This window comes from Stylophora pistillata, chromosome 2, assembly GCF_964205215.1.
Source record: "Stylophora pistillata chromosome 2, jaStyPist1.2, whole genome shotgun sequence".
Classification (NCBI taxonomy): Eukaryota; Metazoa; Cnidaria; class Anthozoa; order Scleractinia; family Pocilloporidae; genus Stylophora; species Stylophora pistillata.
In genome coordinates, this window is record NC_142520.1 from 29,835,093 (window position 1) to 29,846,814 (window position 11,722).

Genomic DNA, 11,722 nt, shown 5'->3' on the forward strand with positions numbered 1-11,722 from the left:
CTACATGGGCAGATCCTTCAATGACACAGGCAAGACGTCTCTGGCTAATTTTCTGTGTAAGCAATTGGTTGAAATCTTTAAAGTCAAATGCAACTTCTTGATAGATCAAAATGTATTCAGCAAATGCAACAGTAGCTTACAATACGTTTACGTTTGCTGGCATGTGTAGCGTTCTTACTGCCTTATTAAGAAGCTTTACATCTAATTGACAAACAGAAACACAAACAGTGAGTGATATAGACACAAAGAACCAGACGAAGATCGAGACCAACAAAGGTCCTTTGTGTTTTTAGTGTAAAAAGAAGTACCTTATCATGAGATAATATTTTGAAGTAAAAATGCACAATGTCCTCTGTTCACATATCATGTCTACGGCGGTTTGCTTGTTCTTTATGATACAGATTATCGATCCATTAGTTACAGTGTGCTTGCGTAAAAAGACGTGTTTTTAATTAATTCTCTCACATAGCCACACCCACCATGAACGAAGTACCCAAGACTCAGGCTGTATTTTTTAACAAAACTTCTGACCTGTGGCGCCCGGTGGAAGGTGCGCCGGCTCCATACATTGTATGGAGAAAAAACGGCTTCGTCGTTCAAAATAGTACCAGCGTAAGATATCAGCTTCTTGTAACGGCAGAAAAAAGTGCGAATTACAGCTGCGAGGTACGAAGAAATGAATTTCTCAAGGAGAGAAATCAGTCTCAGCATTGAAAGTGAGCTTTTTATCTTTTATCATTCTATTATACCAGTGTAGTATAACCATAAAACTTTTGTACTTGAATTTACTGTTTATTTAATTCTAAGCTTCTTTTTTAGTTCTTAGCATCTTTTCTTCCCGACTCTTCGCCAGTGGTGACGTCGCTCCTGCAAGCTGCCCCGCTCTCTTAGACTGCGATAAATTATGAATATGTAAATAGTATAGTGTTAAACAACAAACATATGAAATACATATATATGAACTGCGGTTATGAAACGTATATGTGCACGATCCTTCGCAGTAAAGCACTATTTAAGCAATAGTGAAAATCAGACATGAAAAAAATTCAGGCCTGTACGGGATTCGAACCACTGACCTCTGCGATACTAGTGCAGCGCTCTACCAATTGAGCTAACAAGCCAACTGGGAGCAGGCCATCAAATTAATTCGACATAAACCCGTAGATGATAAATCAAACAACAAACATATGAAATACATATATATGAACTGCGGTTATGAAACGTATATGTGCACGATCCTTCGCAGTAAAGCACTATTTAAGCAATAGTGAATCACTATTGCTTAAATAGATATTTATTTATTACTGTGAGTATCACTTTCATACAGAGTTCTGATAGATAAGTCTGAGCTTTTAAGTCATCATTCAGACGAATTCCATTATATATCAACTCAGTCAACCAGCCCTCAGCCTAATTTCCCTTCAAGGATAAGATTGCTAGAAAGGGAGGGGGGATGAGTGGGTGGCAACTTTGCTGTGAGGGATAAGTTCGTTACAGAATATTAACAAAGGACCTGACTTGGCGCAAAAGCAAACTTGACAATTGTCTGGGGACATTTTTCATAGCGAGAGCGAAGCTTGCAGAAAATTGTGACCTTCGAGGAATCTGCAGTAGAAAATTGCTGACACAGATTTGGAGATTGATTCAAAGAATTGTATGAAGTCATTATCGTTTACCGGCCTCCTTCGACTCAAGAGAGTCAAAATAGCCTATAATTGTAGCGCTCTCTGCATTTGATATCCTTTTCACTGATATACAGTTTGTGGTGGTTTCTTTAAAACAGTGCGCTCACAATTGTTTTACAGGGAGAAAAACCCGCGAAGGATTTGAACACGTTAAACACAGATTTTAATCATATGGGATGCACACGTAAAGTTTCGAGTTTGGGGACAATAACTTCAATGTGCTAGAACCTTGAAATCTAGGTTGATTTCAGGTCAATCTTGTTTTGAAGGATAACTTAATTCATGAGTTGCATTTAAAATCAAGGTTGCCTCCAAAATGAGCCACCAACCCCACTTCATAATTACTGCTTTTAACTTTCGCCTTCTTTTGTTCAAGTTCTTTCAGTTCAAACTGACATAAGGTGGTGCTCGCTGCTCGGTCGCGCTTCCCCATGGCGGAAAGCCTTGAAAAATACTAAAAAAAAAAAATTATCATAATTACTTTTGGGTGTAATTATCTATCCACTCTAAGGGTTTCTAGCTTTAAAGCGCTTGAAATACCTAAAAAATTATTTTTTAATTGTGTTTTTTAACTGTTTTGTTATTGAACTGGTAGTGACTTGTCGGGTAACTAGTTGAAGGATTGCTGTCAGATGTTTTCAAGACAAATATTGCCTTGTACTATCTGTAAGTGGTTTTCTGTCTATTTTTAGATGCTGTAAGAGTATTAAACTTAAAACATTATGTCATTGTGTCTTTATAGTTTATAACTCCATAATCCTTTTGCTTGTAGAATACGATAACAAATCTAACTGATAACCTTATATTGGGAATAATATTAAGAGGCCTTTGTCAGTAGTAAACGCAACATTGAGAATAATTGCATCAGCAAGTTTGTCAAAATCAGTACATCAGAAATTTTAAGAACCACTTATATGTTGTTGTTATCTTTCAGTTGTATCTTACTAAATTAACAAAACAACTATACTGATCTTTCGTCGCAAGGAATTCAAATGAAAACTGAAGGCATTACTGATTTCGTGTTTGAATCTCATACATGCTATCGGAAACTTTCGGCGTGGGTCTTTCTATTAACTAAAGTGAGAGGCAGTAATAGGTATCAAGGGCAAACCAATGTACAGAGAGAGTTTAATTGCATGACAATATGCAACATGACTTAATTATTTATTCATTCTGGTTTGATGCGTTTATATTTATGAATGAATATTTATCACATGACAATACCAAACCGTCAGATTTAGCAGTGTAAAGCAAACAAGGAAGAAAGCAAACTTAGTGGTAAAAAACCCTTACTGGTGGAAGGATAATATCTGGTCGTTCATAAAAAAATAGCCTCGGATTAAAACAGGGAATTATAGAGAAAAAATTCGAGATTATTATTACTTTGCACCTAGTACACTAACCACTCACTCACGCTAGGGGGCAGCCTTGAAAAATCATTGACACAGATACTTTTGGTGTAATTACCCTTTTACTTAAGATGCTTTTAGCTTTGAAGTGTCTAAACATTATCTATTTTCTATTGTGTTTAAACTGTTTTGTTGTTGAATTGATATTGACTTGTCCCGTAACTCGTTGAAGGAATTGCCATCAGATATTTTCAGTACAAATACATACTTGGAACATCTGTAAGTGTCTTTTTGTGTATTTTTACCCACTCACAGGAAAGTTCATCTCGCAACTTCACCCGGGTAAACGAATGGGTTGATTTCTGAGGGTCTCCCAGGGGGGTCCTTGTTCCCTTGTTCCTTTCCAAAATTGTCCTATGTTCCCGTGTTCCCACACGGTTTCCTTATTTGTTCCCCGTGTACTAAATTTGCTTGCCACTTATCACCGCCCTCCATTCCCTCCCGCAAAAAAGAAAGACACCGAAAAAAATAATATTTTCTCCTCTAATTTGTTCAGTTTTGTTCCCTGTTCCCTAAAAATAGGCTTATGTTCCCTTTGTTCCCTACAATATTTTGCCAATGTTCCCTTGTTCCCCAAAACCCCTGGGAGACCCTCATTTCTTGGCCTGGACTTTGTCCTAGATTTGTCACAAATTGAAATCGTTTCACCATTTCTGTTTTGGTGTTAAATGGATAGTGACTTGACCAGTATCCCGTTGAAGGAATTGCCGTCAGATATTTTCAGTACAAATACGTACTTAAGAGACCTGTAAGTGGCTTTTTGTCTATTTTTACCTATTCACGGGAAAGTTCATCTCGCGACTTCATCTGGGAAAACGAATGGGTTGATTTCTTGGCCTGGACTTTGTCCAAGATTTGTCACAAATTGAAATTGTTTTACCATTTCGTGGAGGCTTTTATTTTTCAATTTTTTTCGAGAAATGTGACAATTTCACTTCTTTGGTGCGGTGTAGTATGCTACGTAAACGGATATGCAAATCACAATTCCGTATGAAAGTCTGAGAAAAACGTTAGCACATTGCTGGAGACTTTCCGGATTAGTACACCTTTCTCTTTTTGGTACCAGCTACTCTAAAAAAATACTTTCATCCGTATCTCGCATTAATATTAAGTTTTTATCTTTTCTTTCGACAAATTTAAAAAACTTAGATGATTTCTCTAACTAAAAAGCAAAAAAAAAAAAACAAAATATGAAAACTCTGACCAGATTTTGGTGACAGTAACCTTAACTTGCCTGGCAAATATCAATGTTCATCAATCACCATACTTTAATACATTAAAATAGGAAAAGATGCATAAAACAGACATTGCTTTACCATTTATAATTACAAAGATATTTCTTGGAGCTTATACCTCCAACTGTTAGAGCTTATACCTCTAACAATTGGAAGTATAGAATGAAAAAAATTGTGAAAATGAAATCTCAGTATGACAGGAAAGAGTCATGTACGCAATCTCTAAGGTTACATTTCATGATCAGTTTTATCTTATAAACCAATAAGTGATTTGGTAATTCAATGTCAATAGGCGCTTGTCAGAAATACAATTGCATTACCTACCCCTCGGAATTTTTGAAAACAATACCAGGTTGTGGCATTTGTAAGCAACGCATTTTGTCCGTACGTTCTTTGGAGATGAAATTGCTGGCCAATCTCCTTTTCTGTACGTAAAGATACCTCAAGATTGAATTTTCAAAAGTAAAATTGCTCAAAACTATGGGAAAGGAAAATATTTAGCTCTTTCTATCGCATGATAATATTTAAGTGTATAAAAACAAATGACAAGCAACTGGTTAATAGTATTAGCCAACTCTCCCACCTGTTGATTGAAATCTCAGATCTCAGCTTATTTATCACCTGCCTAATGCAATTTCTGAAGTTCAAGATAACAAGGAATTTTCATTTCTGTCGTAGATACTGGTAGATAGTGTGCTGAAGATTTTCCACACCTTTTTTAATAACGGCTAAGATGTGTCTCTTTCGCTGCGAAAAAGTTGTTCTTATGTTGATTCAAGCAATCGTTTATCAGACTCGTCACCACTACAGAATTTACATCAAAGATGCGCTCTAACATCGACTGTCACATTCCCGACAAGGAATCTTACGAACAATCAGATGTCTGTTAGAGACTGGTCGATAATGAGATTCCTTTTGTATATAACAAGTATCACTAGGTACCTTAACAAAAAAATTCCATCAAATGTTCATTATTAACACAATATCTTTACAAGACTACACAAATCTGTTCCCCACTTGATGACAATAATGCCACTTTTGCTTGATTGTCAAAAAATCAGACAGACAAACTATTCATCGATTTTACATGGTGTATATAATGCAGACGCCTGAATGCCAACAACCTGAAAGAAATTAATGGAAGTGCCTTCAGTCACATGAAAATGTTAACAGAACTGTAAGTGGAGATGTAAATACTGTTTCAAATGAAACTCCTTATCCTCAAAACAACATTTTGCATCGTGATAGTTTATAATTTTCCTTGGCTGGATCAGAAAGATATCACAGATCTTGAAAGACTTTCATTATCACTTATGCTGTGAAATAAAATGAAAACAGATAAGAAAAAACAGCTCATAGCATATTCAAATTAATAAAAATATAAATTTACTTCTTTTGTCGCAGGTCAAATGATGTAGCTTTAGAATGGGTGTACTATACAGAGACCAAATCTCAGTTCCTCATCACCCGTTCTTTCTTGATTATATCCATCCTTTGCTTTTCCATTTAATTGTTTCTTTTCTAATATCTCTCTTTCCTTTCAAAGACAGACGGGTCAGTTAATAGCTTCTTGATAAAACCAACTGGATGTGATAAACAAATCGTGTTTCTCTTCTTCAATAGAGGTGGTTGCAAGACAACAGCATCCCCGAATTGCCCCCTGAATTATTTCAAGATCTAACAAGACTGATAGAATTGTAAGTTGCTGGTATATCCTTCCCTTAGAAATTAGTTTAGTGACCGCTGAAAGTGTTCAAGCAGAAATTTCAGCTCTACTCTTTGTCTCTCTTCCATGACATGCATTAGGAACTAAAAGAAGTAAAAAATGTAACGAACCAATTGAACCATCTCACATTTTGTGTCCTTTGTTTTTCTAAAGATCAGAGTGTAAGGTCTTATGAAACTGATGGGCGCCATGAAGTTGTTAGTCATTATGGAAATTTTTTTTCCTTTTTTTGTCTACTGGGGTATCTCCACAGATAATAAGCTTGAAGATTTCTTTAATGATTTCTACTTTAGGAATGGGTTTTTGAAAAAAAGAGGAGTCAGTCGACTTCTGCTAATATAGGAGAACTTAGTTTAGTGTGGAATCATATTTTAAGTTGTCAGCTACAAGTTTCCTATTTGCTGGAAATATTGAACTATCGAAAATAAAGGAGCATAATATATGTTCCCCAAAGTAACTATAATAAGCATGTAGCACGGAGTTGACTTCGTTCTGGTCTTTGGTTATTTTTGATGACCAGCCTCTGTTTGTATTTTTCCAATCCTTGTCACCTGATTGTGACACAATACTGTAAGCTACAAAATTGAGGCTGTACTTTGTCGTATCAGATAAGCATGTTACATGACATTTCTCGTAGGAGATGCTTATTGGTTATCTTATGCTATTGCTTGTCCTCCCCATAACGTGTCTAGATGCATGTAGTGTAACATAAATTATCTATGGTGGATTTTGAAAAAATTAACCTTTTTCCTATGGAATATGACTGAGGGAATCACTGAAAATAACTTGAAGTGGGAAACTACTACAGAAGCAAACAACATGTTATTGACAATTGTTCTCCAGAAGCTGCCAATCATTTTTATTCTACGAATCAACGTTGGTAAATTCGTGATTATAAATTTGTAACTATGGTAATTACTTTTTCAGGGATTTTTCATATAATAAACTTGCAAATCTACCGCCGTACATCTTCAAAAACAATACAGCTGTACAATATCTGTAAGTGAGATTTTCAGACACTTAAAAAAAATTTGAAAATTATATTAAGGGGTTTTTTGCAAATAACAATAAGTGGTCAATAAATCAGTAAATCAGCGTCCTAGTTCATGACAAATTATATTTCTACTTCATTTTCAGCAATTAAAAAGTGCTTTGTCTGATAATTATTTTAGGTGACAGGAGCTAATAATTTGTAGTCTGGAAGAATCAAACTACCCTAATAATTAACAAAAAGCAGGATACAGACTACTAACAATTTTTTTAACTCAGTTTTACACAACCTCAGACCTCACACAGAGGCACCTGAGAACAAACGTGAAGTTTTGGAGCTAATCTCTGCCTTGAGAGCATTATAATTATGCCTGATGTTTTTCATTGAAACTTAAAAACTGGGAGCTAATTCAATGGAAAATAACTGTCCTGCATTAAATTTAGAAGAAAAAAAGCACAGTTCCAGATATCATTCCCCAGCTACATACATGTATTTCAGTCTAAACTTTGCGTGGTGCTTTCTTCGGGAAAATGGACAATAACAAACTTGAGAGACTTCATGAAGATCAGTTCCAGGGTTTGGTGGACTTGTCAGAATTGTAAGTAGATAGTTACCCAACTGCACGTAAAGTACTTAATAGGCAGTTGATCAAATGCCAAGTAACTCATGCTATCTTGTCTATCAGTAAAACTATAGGAAGATAGGATTAAAGAAAAAATGTCTTTAATTGGTTTCCAAAGAGATTTATCCTGCTGCCCTTAGATCTTATAACGCCATTGTGGTAAACTACTTCTCTGAATATGTTTGTTTGAACGTGAAGAAATGTTGTTTATTATTCACTTGTTTCACTCGCATAGCAACAAAGTCAAACAACTGTCCGTGATTCGATCGACGGCTGACCTTGTTTGAAAAGTTTTGAAAACCATCCATGGTCTTTCTACCCTGTAGAGTATGAACTCTCCTTAAAACCTTTTTAATTAAATGTTCCATGCCTTATTATGTTATGTTACTTGGGTATCAATTGAAAATCGCTCTGACCTGTTTAAAGTGCACCTAAACCCAAAAAATGTTTTTTTCGCTTATCGAAATAAGCTTATTTTTTTGGAGTATTTCTGTGCAAAAATTTTTTTATTTGCTCAAATCTTTAATTTTCTATGCCCAGTCAAAATACGGAAAATCGGCCGCCATCTTGCCCCCACGACCGAGTTTAAAGAGGAATGGCTCTAGCAGGTAATGTGACGTCAAATCGAGAACACGGAAGTCTGCATTTCACACATTTTCACTTGTTTGGGAAGGTTGTCGTCAGTATTGTCCGAAATATGCCGACTAGGTGTGTTGCAAATTTCGCACGTTGCTACATCCTCCTACAAATCGCGGCCGATTTTTCGTATTTTGACTGGGCACAGAAAATTGAAGATTTGAGTAGATAAAAAAATTTTTGCACAGAAATAATCCAAAAAATACGCTTATTTCGTTAAGCGAAAAAAAAAATTTGGGTTTAGGTGCACTTTAATGTAAACACCGCACTAGCGCTGAAAAAGCACTTTATTTCGTTCCTTGGTAAAAAGGAGTCGTCTAGTAAATACAACCTCAGGGATTTTGATGTGAAACTTTATCACATGGCTCCGAAATCAGAAGGGAAGAGCGACAGTTTTGCCTTGACTACAGACGAGCAATGGAATCTGGAGCTTCCGACCATGGTGGCTTGAAAAGGAAGCGAATTAAACAGTACGTATTGGAATTGTTTGGTATTTGGTATTGATGTAAACATATCAGTTAAAAGCCTACTCTGTCGTATGGAAGGCCCATTAGATACCGATGTATAAGTGCTCAGAATTTCGTCACTCTTGATTTAATGTAGATTATGTTCTATGTAGGATTATGAATGACATGACTATAGTGACCTTATGAAAAAGTTTAATTTCAAAGCGTCGCGGTGATGTGACTGACAGTTTGTTTGAACACTATCTTAAAAAAAAGCCCATTTCTGAGGTGAAAAAACGGTACAGCATAAAGGAAACCACAGCCACTAACATCCCTGAAGGAATTGTGTCTAATAAAACTTAAGTCTCACTTCAACTTCTTGAAGAAGTAATGCGCCGCCTGCACAACAACATACTGAGCTTCAATTAACAATTCTTCAATTATTCAATTAACGATTATCCTGAAGACATTGAATTGTGCGCATCACTCACAACAGTCGTGGAGAATCTATACGCAGTTCCCCATTTCAGGCATGAGACCTTCACCGCAGGCGCGTAGCGTGGTCATATTTTCAAGTAGTTTCAAGTATGTCTTATTAGACGTTTTGTTGTGTAGTATCGCTGAGTATTAATACGAGTTGTGCCGTATGACGAGCCCGTAGGGCGAGGCAAAATACAAATAACGAGTAAAAATACTCAGCGATACTACACAACAAAACGTCTAATAAGTTATTTATTATCCAACACGCCAAACTGTTATTTCAGTGCGGGCGAATTTCGCGAATGTTTATTTACGGGGAGTGCGTGACAGAAGTATGCGAAGCGGAACGGAATTGGCGCGTTGTTGTGCTGCTGTTTCTATTTTCTTCATTAAATGAAGAAATTTTCTGGTCGTCAAGCTGTTTTTCTTCGTTCGATTCATCTAATGAATTTGGATCTATATTTGCCAGCCATTCTGACTCTTCGTCGTCGGAAATAGGATTCAAATTGTCCGCCATTTTTTTTTCGTAACTGCAATCCAATTCTTCGCTTGCGCGATGCGAGAAAACCTGTTTAAACGGTACTACAATAGACGAGTACAAATACCGCGTGATATATGTACTCGTCTAGGTGTAGTTGTATAATAAGCACAAGTACATATGATCTAGAAACCTAAGTAAACTGAGCGAAAAATACTGCGTTCTTTGTTTCTTGTTTGAAATAGTTTTGTGAATACAAGCAAAGAACAAAGCGTCTTGCCCTTATTTTGAGCAAACTTGGCGCAAACACAACATTGTTTTCAGATCTTTCTGGTCACTTCAAGTACGCACGTGCGTATATGCGTATAGGACGCTACGCGCCTGCACCGCATTGCGGTATTCCCAAGACTTTGGAATAATTATCAAGGGGTCGTTGGAGACAGTAACAAAATCGACAGCCAAGTATTTTACTCATGAAAAATGCTACTATCCTGTCCCTCAGACCAGCACAGAGTTCGCAACTTTATGCGACCCCTACCTTTAGAAGAGATCAACCCCGAGACTGAAAGTGCCATGAAAGAGTGTTTGGTGAAGTATCGTCCGTTGAGGCAAAGGACAGTTCGGGAGGAAACGTTTAACTACTGAGGATAAGGCAAGGACTTTACCACCGGCCGTCTACAAAACGCAATAAGTACCCACCAATGTGAAGTTGAGACTAGGAAACGACTTTAACTCTGGAGATCAGCCAGTAGGGCTCAGCAACGACAAGGGTACCCTTCAAGCTAGGCAACCTCGTTCCCAGGGCGTTTTCCCTTAGAGAAAAGGCCCTGGGAACGAGGTTGTTCGGAAGGTGGGAATGTGACAGATGTGTGGTAGTTGCTGAGGTGGTAGTTGCTGAGGTGGTAGTTGCTGAGGTGCGAACATACGTTGACGAATGTGACACGGACTCAGAAAACGACTTTTCTGACCGAGAGGATGAAGATATTGCCCCAATTACGATGTCCAAATCCGAGCGATCAATTCGCATCCATTTTCGCTTGGATTTCTAAGGTATGCTTACAGTAGATATCTCTAATAACCTTCTTGAAAAATAGACATCAATCCCCAATTAGTTGTGAAATCTAAATACATTGATACATTAATAAAGCTTTTACTTACTTTCTTATTACAAGGCAAAAGAACATTCCTTTCTGATAATTTCATCGGAGGCAATCGCAATCCGCGCACTGGAAACCAATATATAGTGCCGGAGGACTCTTGACAACTCTTCTGTCTTTCTGATAATCTTCTTTCGAACATTTTGACCGGCTAGGTGGTTGAAAAGGAATGTTTCAATGTTACGCACTGGCAAACCGAAGAGATGTAACTTACTTAAAAACCCTTCAAACAAAGACTGAAAGTCACTCGAAAGATCTTGGAATTATTTCACTCAAAATTGACAAAAAGGAGTTATTATTGTAATCAATTTTCGACTCAGCTAATTTTCGTGTTTACGCTATATGTGCCTTTTTAGCCAAATTAGGGTTGGAAAGTAATAATCAACTCGCCAAGTTAATTAGTAACTGTCATTTAACTAAAAACTGACAAATGGGCTAAAATCTAACTGAGAACTGATAAATGGCCGCAATTTTAGCTGACAACTGATATTTGTACCCCCCCCCCCAGTATACTTCATCGAAGTTAATGAGGTTGCAAAGACAGACGTTTTATTTTTTTTCAGACACGATTTTCTGAAACTTGTTTTGTTTTTTTCACCGTATTTCTAAGTTTCTGTAATGCTCTAGCCGCCAAAGTCGCCTAGACTCTTTTAAGGAGTAGACCACATTCATTGCGGCAACGGTCTTTCACTTGACATGTTCGGTGTAGGTCACGGTATCACAGATAACTGTTTTAAGAAAACTTCAAGGACTCCTAGGTAAAAATGCCTGGAAATGCACGTAACAACGGCCCGCCCCGTCTGATTGCTGGCTTGCCGATTCCCTGGATGTTGTCTCGTAAAATCTTTCCATAAAAA